This window comes from Echinops telfairi, unplaced genomic scaffold (assembly GCF_000313985.2).
Source record: "Echinops telfairi isolate 266 unplaced genomic scaffold, ASM31398v2 ScPeMD7_6;HRSCAF=24_0, whole genome shotgun sequence".
Lineage (NCBI taxonomy): Eukaryota > Metazoa > Chordata > Mammalia > Afrosoricida > Tenrecidae > Echinops > Echinops telfairi.
Window position 1 is genome coordinate 3,831,801 of NW_022103902.1, and position 9,261 is coordinate 3,841,061.

Sequence of the window (9,261 nt, forward strand, 5' to 3'; positions counted from 1 at the left end):
TAACCATGATAACACTATCTAATTATGTGTCATTGAAAAAAAAAAGTAGTGCCAAATAAATATTTTCACAACATTTTTAAAGATATATTCCCATTTCAGGGATATTACAATGTACAGAATCATGTTTTACAATACATTTTTTCACTAAAATCATACTAACATACTTTTACATAGTGAAGTTTTAAAACCACTTTAAGTTACTATTTTTCTTTGTTTATATTCAGGAATTTCTTAAAGTCATGGAAACAACTTAAATTACTTTTTAAAGGTCTTCATTAAGGTTTTTGAAAAAGTTCTTTTAAAAGATTATTCTATATTTTTTAATTCTCTTTCATTTTTTTACAGCACTCAATTAAACTTTGTGGTAAAGATCGCTTTAAAAATATCTGATATTGTTATGTAAATTACTTGGTGGCGTGAAGAGTTGTGTGAAATTGGAGGTTTAAATCTAACCATAGGCACCTCCAAAGGGCTGAAAATGTACCTCAAGAAAATCAGTTATAGGGGACCCAAGGAGAATAGTTCTACTTTGTCACACATGTGGTTTGAATTCAAGACTCAAGGGCAACTAACATAATAACATAATAGACAATTTTTTTTATCTAGATTCTAATGTTCCAAGAGACCCAGAGATAAAACTGGGGACATTTTCAAGATATTATATGCTGTCCTTTAAAACACAATATTCTTTTGAATGTATTGCTTCTTAATTCACTAGACATTCTTCTAAAATTACAAGATACCTATTATAGCTCATTCCTTTAATAGCAACTTACCAGGTCTACTCTGGAATTGCTTTCTTTCTTACACACAGGGGTAACTTGCATATTTGGGCCAGGGGATGGATGGTGGTTGTGGCAATTACATTATCTGTTGTCAATTTGAGACAAGAGTGAAGGGGGTGGAGTTCAGCCTGTCAATCAGGTTACAGTATGATGACCTCATTTGAAGGTTCTAAGGAGATAAATAGCTCCCTGGAGGGGGGGACACATGCTCACTCCCCTTGAGATATTACTGACGACAAGCCTAATGGAGCTAAGCTGATGTAACCAGAGCCCAGGAGCTGGAGGAGCCACGTGGAGACCCACACCAGTGCTGAGATGCCTCTACCACCACTGGATCCACAAAACTTTCCACCGAGTGGCCTCTGAGCCTCCTGAATTTGGCATCATTGCATGTGTTGCATGAGTCTGAAGAGGAATTTATAGATTGGTATTGGACATATGGTCTAATATTGAATTTATGGACTTGATCTGGACTTGGCTTGGATGTTTCTCAATATTCAATTGCTCTTGTGCATTAATCTCTTTCTTATACACCTATGAGTGTCTCTGAATTTGTATCTCTAGCTAACCCAGTGGTTGTTAAAATAGCATACATTTTCTTAGATACAATCTTGTTGTTGTTCTGTGTCATCCAGTCAATACCAACTCAGGACAGAGTGGGACTGACTAGTAGGGTTTTCTAAATTGTGACATTTGCTGCCACCACTCATCTGTTAGGTGGTTGTACTGTGTTGACTTGCATAATGCTGTGATGCTGGAAGTCATGCCACCACTGGTGTTTCAAATACCAGTACAGTAGCCCACGGTAGAGCAGTTAGAGTGGAACTTCCAAATACAGACAAATGAAGAAAAAGCAACCGATGTACTACTTATGAAAAGTTAGTCACTGGAAAACATGGCTAGCAGAAGAAGACTATCTGATGCACTTTCACCAGATGAGCCCCTCAGGTTGGAAATCACACAAAGGAAAACGAGAACAGAGCTGCCTTCTCAACGTTAAGGCAACCGTGATGCTGTGAATGGAGCATAGCCTCGGGATCTGCATTTGGTCACGTGACACAACACAAAAGAAGAGGGACAGCTGCAAATTCTATTAATAATTGGAAGGGGGACATCTAAAGTATGACTGGCAAAATTAGCTGTCCTCTTAATTTAAAAGGAACAGATAAAAGTTGATATCCTAGGCCTTGGTGAGCAGCAATGACTGGTATTACACACCTGGAATCAGAATATGGTTTATTATGCCGAGAATGACAAAGAGGAATGGTGACACATCCATGGTGAAAATATTTCATGACTTTTCTTGAGGTACAGTGCTGTTTGCTATGGGATAATATCCATGTGTCTACAAGCAACACCAGTTAATACAACGAATATTCAGACAGAAATGTTTCACTTCTCTTTTGCTGCTGTGAAGCTACTGGCCTGTGTGGATGAAAACAAACTATGGCTATCACTGCATGATTACGAATTCCGGGATGCTTAATAGTGCTCCTATGGAACCTGTACACAGACAGGGGACAGGCGCTTAAACAGGAGAGAGGATCCTTAATGGACTAAAATCAGGAAAGGTGTTCCTTGAGATTATATCCTTTCACCATGCCCATTCCATCTGTATCCTGAGAAATAGTCCAAGAAGCAGGACAGGAGGAAGCATCAGAATTGTTAGAAAACTTGAATGACCTTTGAGTCAGATGGCATAACTTTGCTTGCTGAAATCGAAGAGAATTTGGGGTATTTGATATTTCTTATCTACCTGTTATCTTACAGCGAGGTAAAGGTGAGTTCACTATGTTTGTTTTGCATGTCCTCCCACCTGGAGATGTATTTACTAAAACTAATATTTGCATATATCATCGAATTTTGTCAAGTTTGGGGTGGGACATAATTGTGAAAAGGTGGTAGAAAAATAAAAATCCCAACTTCAAACAAGTAGCATTTTGTCTTACATATTGCCATAATTAAATATTGTAAGTGCTTATGAAATAATGAATGAACAATGAATAAAAAACTACTAATGAACCCAAATAAATTAGAGTTATAAATCTATGTGCATGTAGAAACCATGAGAGTGGATCTTTTATTAAAAATCTGAACAGCTATAATTGAGTGGTCTCTTTCTGTCATTTTCTCCTCTATAACTTTTGGTCTTAGATCTTTGATTCTCTCTTTCATTTTTTTAAAGCATGTTTTCCTTATATGCCCCAATGACTTCAACTTGAATCTAATAAATATGGAGTAGTGTATGTTTCAGAAATCAAGGAGAAGACGAAGTGTCTTTATAGTCCTCACAGAGTAAGTACCCACTTTGGTGTTTCAGATTAAATTCATATCTCTAGTTCTTCATATCCATTATGGTCAACAGACTCATTAATTTATAATTTTATGTGAAAAATATTAAATTTTCCAAATACTCATAAAATTAATTATTGATTCTAAACCATTATTCAATCTTTATTTTACTTACTAAATATTTTTAAGTATACCCTCAGTTTCAAGATTCCACTGAAATACTGTACTTGGACAATGGACTCCTTTCCTACTATTTTTGATATTGCAGAAACACAACCAGTGTAGCTAACTTTTGTGTTCTCCAGTCAGCTGTGAAGTAATTGTGTGAAGGAGGTTATGTAAAACTAAAGCAGGTGTGAAATGTGAAGAGAGCAAAATCTATGTATATAATCATCTGAAAATTAAAATGAGCTTTGGTTTCTTGTATCTATGTAACAGTAAATAAGGCCAACAAGGGCATTTCCAGGAAGTATAATATAAATAGTGGCATAACTTACAAAATAGCAATGTGCTCATGAGTCTTCTGCTAAATGCTCTGCATCGCTACAATTTGAACCAATAAAAATGGATCACTATAGCATTTCCAACAAAAGTAACATTCTTAAATAGTTTTACTAACACTTGCACTTCAATTTGAAATATTAAAATGCAGACACACACACACACACACACACACACACACACACACACGGGAGCCCCCCCCCATGCCAAATGGGAATTATTTTTCCATAAGCTATGTATTTGCCTTTTTTTACAAAACAATAAACCACCTTATTACCTTCAAAGTACTTTCCAATACACTTAATGCATTTGTCAAATCTGTGACAAATGTATTAAGATAGCATGCGCTGTTATGCTATCTTTTCAGAACCTCTAAATATAATGCCTAATTAACCGTCTGACCTGGTGGAATGAACACCAAATGCACCATGAGTTGACATTTTTGTCCGTTCAGGAAGTTGACAGATGTCCAGAATGAAGTTTGTCATCAATTGAAATTTCACAGTTTTTTGTTTTATTTACTTATTTTTCTACTGTACAGAGGGTTGCTAACAATGAAAAGTTATTGTCTTAAAAACCCACAGGTGAAGTTCTACCCTGTCGTATAGGGTCACTATGAATCTACCAACTCCATTGCACTGAGTTTTTTGTTAATAAGCATAATACATTACTTTTAAAATTACTATTAAAATTCTATAATTCATCTGAAGAAAAGGCTTAGATTAACATACTATGAAACAACTTGGAATATATTAACCTCGCCTTGATTAATATGATAGATAAATATTAATATGTACTCTACACTATGCCCTGGTGACACAGTGAGATGTAACAAGTTGGACTGCTACCTGCAAGGTCCGAGTCAGAAGCACCCCTAGGTGCTCTGAAGGAGACAAATGAGCCTTTCTGTTCCTGTCAAGTTTCAGTCTTGGAAACCCACAGGGGCAGTTTCCACTGTGTCCTACAGGGTCTCTGTGAGTCCAAGTCAACTTAATGGCAGTGAGTGATGTCTTTCTTTTTATAAGAAGAGGTCTCTATACATTCTAGGAGCCCTAATGGTACTGTCGAGAAGCCCGGTTGTGTAATGTTTTATGCATTGGGATCCTGCGAACCACAAGGTCAGCAGTTAAAACCACCAGACTCTCTGAGGAAGAAATATGAGGCTTTCTCTTCCTGTGAAGAGTGACAGTCTTGGAAAACCAGGGGGTGGTCCCACTCTGTCCTGTAGGAACGAACTTGATGGCAGTGAGAGAGAGTGGCACTAGTTCAGAGGCACTGGACTTCTAACTGCAAGATCAGCAGTTCAAGTTCACCAGGCATTCTGCTGGAGAAGGATGAGGCTGTGTGTTTCTGTGAAGATTTACAAAGCCTCCTAAACCTATAGGTGCACTATAAATCAGAGTCAATTTTATGGCAGTAGTGGATATACATATATCCTAGTTATTTTGATCAAGAACATATTGCTATTTTAAAAGTTGTCCTGAGACCCAGAAGAGAGTTTGATGCTTGGACAATATGAATTCATAATTAAGCAATCATGAAAGCAAAGTTTTTCAACTTCACAATGAATGAACAAAGGGTGAAACCTAACAGAGGCACCAAGGACTATTGATAATGGACAACTGACTAACCGTGTCTAACTCAAGGAATATATATTGCAGACATGTACATTAAGGCAGACTCTTATACACCAAATGTAAATATATGTTATTTTATGCTTTAGTGCCAATTCAAGCTTTTGGGGGGATTTTGTTTTTAATACTACATTTATTCATATGCAAATTGCATATATCAGGTTAGGTACAATAAAATGAACACAAACAATAATGTAAAAAATAATAAAATATATAGTTAACTCATAATGCACATTGTATGATAACACTTAAGATCCAAAACCCAAATCACTACCAGCTAGTCAATTCCAACTCAAAGTGACCCTGAAGGACAGAGTAGAACTCCCCCATGGGTTTCTCAGGCTATACATATGGATTTGTTTGCCTCTACAGCCACAAGCCTTGGTGCTCCTCCTGATCATGGATTCATCAGTACCTGCAGCTCTGTGCATCGGGAGATGCCTTCAGCCTAAGACTTGGCATCTGGCTGATCTTAGACTTGTCAAATTCTACAAGAGTGTGAGATATTTCCTTGACATAAAATTTTCTACATGCATACATAAATGCATATCACTGGTTTTGTTTCTCTAGAGGACTCAGCCAAAGACAATTTATACGCACACACAGACGGATATAGATGTAGATATAGATATATGGTTGTTATTGTTGATGCTATTAGGTGCCCTTCAGCCCATCAGCTCCTAATGGTCCTGTGAACAACAGAACACTGCTCAGTTCTGGGTCATCCTTATGACTGCTGTTTGTTGAACCCATTGCTGTAGGTCCAATGTCAATTCATCTTGTCCCGTTTCTTCTTCATTTCCAGGTCCTAAAACTTGGGCACTTATGTCCATCAAAAGACTTCAAAAGCAAAAGGGGAAGCCACAGACCAAGATTGTCATCTTGATTTCAAGATACTGTCACACATTTACTGCGGAGAAACTTATGTACTTAATACATTTAAGATGAATACACTCCACTGCTATCTAATATGGAGACCAGACGTACACACTAAACTGGTTATGTAACCAAGACTGGTAATAAAAAAGTACTAGAATTGAAAAGTTCTTACTTATGTAGACTGGGCCTGGAACATGGAAATCGAATCCGATACAGAGTGTGGCTAAATACAGATGCAAAATTAACAAATTTTCGAACGCATCGTTGCAACAACTGTGTAAATCCACTTTATGGACATTCTTTCTCTGTTTCATTTACATTCCATGTACCAAACATAATATCCTTCAAAGGGGCTGTGCCCTCCTTACAATATATCCAAAGTGAGTGAGAATATTGTGTTAGTCTGGGTTGACTAGAGAAACAAATTCACAGACATGCATATGTGTGTAAGACAGACCTTTATATCTAAGAGCAATTAAACATTAAGATAACATCCTAGCCCAGTCCAGATCAAGTCCGTAATTCTGATATTACCCCATATGTCAATACTAGTCCATAAATTCCTCTTTAGACGCACACAGTCATTCAATGATGTCAAATGCAGGAAGATCACAGACCAGTGGGTGGAAAGTCTCTTGGATCCTGTGGTGGTGGAAGCATATCAGTGCTGGCATGGGTCTTCATGTGGCTCCTCCAACTCCGGAGCTCTGGCTCTATCAGCCCCACATGGCTTGTCTACAGGAATGTGTAGCAGGGGGTGAGTATATCTGGCCTCTAGCAAGCTATTTATCTCCGGTGCATTTCCAAATGAGGTCATCAAGCTACAACCTTAATGGCAGGCTTAACTCTGCCCCTTCACTCTTAATAGTCTCACGTTGACCCCAGATTTTGTAACTACCACCATGATGTCTCACCATTCACATTTCTAGGGAATATTCTAGTGGCTTTTCACAAGATAGATTTGTTTTGCTTCCATCAGTTCATGGCAGATGTAATATTCTTCGCCAATCCCATAATCCAAATGCAAACGTTCTTCTTCAGGGTTCTTTATTGATTGTCCAGCTTTCACATGCATATGAAGTGACTGAAGCTACCATGTTATGGGTTGTTCAGGTACACTTCCGTCTTCAAAGAGGCATCTGTGCTTTTGAAAAACACTTTAAAGATGTCTTTTTAATGCAGATTTCATTTATTGCCTACTGATTCCATCAATACTGATTGTGGATCCAAGTGAAATTAAATCCTTGAAAACATCAATATTCTCTTTTTAATGTGAAGTTGCTTGTTTTGTTGTTTGAGAGTTTGTTTAATCCACACTGTACACTCGAACCTTTGAACTCCATCAACAAATGCTTCTGGTTCACTTCTGTGCCACTAAGCAAGTTTGTATCATCTGCGTATCACAACTTGTTGATGCGGCTTCAGCACTGAAGCCTCCTTCTTCTTCATAAAATATAGCTTCTCAGATTATTTGCTCAGTTTAGACAATTAGCAAGTCTGGTGAAAATACATGGTCCTGATGCAATCATTTCTATATTTAAACCATGAAATATCTCTTTGCTTTAGTCTAATGGCTCCCTTTTTGTCTCGGTACAGGTCCTGTATGAGCAAATTTAAGTGTTCTATAATTCTCATTCTTCATAATGTTTTCCATTATTTGATATGATTTACCCAAATACCTTTGCACAGTCTATAAAATACATGTTAACATCTTTCTGATATACTCCATTTTAGACAATATCTATCTAACATCACTAAGTGACACGCGTTGAACTGACAGCTGCTTCAAAATCTGGGTTGAAAAATGGCAGTTCATTATCTATGCCCTTCTGTGACTGTTTTGAATTATCCTCAGCAAAATTTTACTTATGTATTATATTAAGGGTATTGTTTGATTATTTATATACTGTGCTGGATCACTTGTCTTTGGTGGGTTGAGAACAAATGTGGTTCCCTTCCAGTTAGTTGGCCAAGTAACTGTCTCCCAAATTACATGGCACATCTGAGTGAGTACTTCTAGTATCGCAACTTATTAGTATTTATTCTTTCACTTTCTAGAATCTTATGTTTTGCAGATTTATTCAGTGGTTCTTGGATATCTTCCTTTACCTCTATCATTTCTTGATCCTGTACCTGGAAATGTTTTTATATCCACAAATTTGGGGGGACTCCATGTATTCCTTCCATCCTATTTTGCTGTCTCTCAGTTATTTGCTATCGTGTGCATAGAATCCTTCAGTATTGCAACCTGTGCAGTATTCAAGCTGCAAGCTGCAATGTTTTCTTCAGTTATTTCTGCTTGAGAAGAGCCACGTTTATATATTCTCTTGCTCTCATCCATCAGATATCTACTGCTTTTTTAGAGTCATCGCTTATCTTTATGAAATGTTACGTTGATAGTTATGGATTCTAATAAGTAAATAAATATATATATATCATACAAACCAAGTATGTGCTTATCAAATCTGTATGTATTTATTTACTATGCTAAATTCAGATTTTTTCTTGGCTTTTAAATAACATTAAAAGGTAGATAAAGTCACTTCTAGTGTATTAAATCTGCCAGCACGATTGATCTTTCTATACATTTAAACAAGACTCCTTCAGTACTCTGGATGCATTATTCTGAGTACTGCTTCTGCTACTAAAATGAACCAAGAATGTGTACTTAATGACACCAATTCTAAAGAATCTAGGCAAATCAACCTACATATCATCATAGAAAAGGCTCAACATATCTTAATACACAATAATGGTTGGAGCAGTTTATTGACAGGAAGCTGCCAGAAATCCAAGCTCTATTCAGCAGAGGACATGAAACAAGGGATATCAACGCTGGCGTTAGATAGACCTCTTCTCAAAGCAGAAGATATGATAAAGAAGTGTGCTTGTGCTTTCTGAACTATGTGATGGCACTCCACTGTGTGAACCATAGCAAACGATGATTAGGTTTGCCACTAACGGAGATTCCAGACTAGTTTATTGAGGTCACGTGGCACCTGCACATGATCAAGAAGCAGTTGTTCAAAGAGGAAAAGGAAATGTTGTGTGGATGAAAATCAGAAACGGTGTGCTTCATTGTTATATCATACTTTTGTCATACTTATTAGTGTCTATGCTGGACAAATCGTCTGAGAAAGTGGACTGTATGAGGCAGAACATGGCATCAG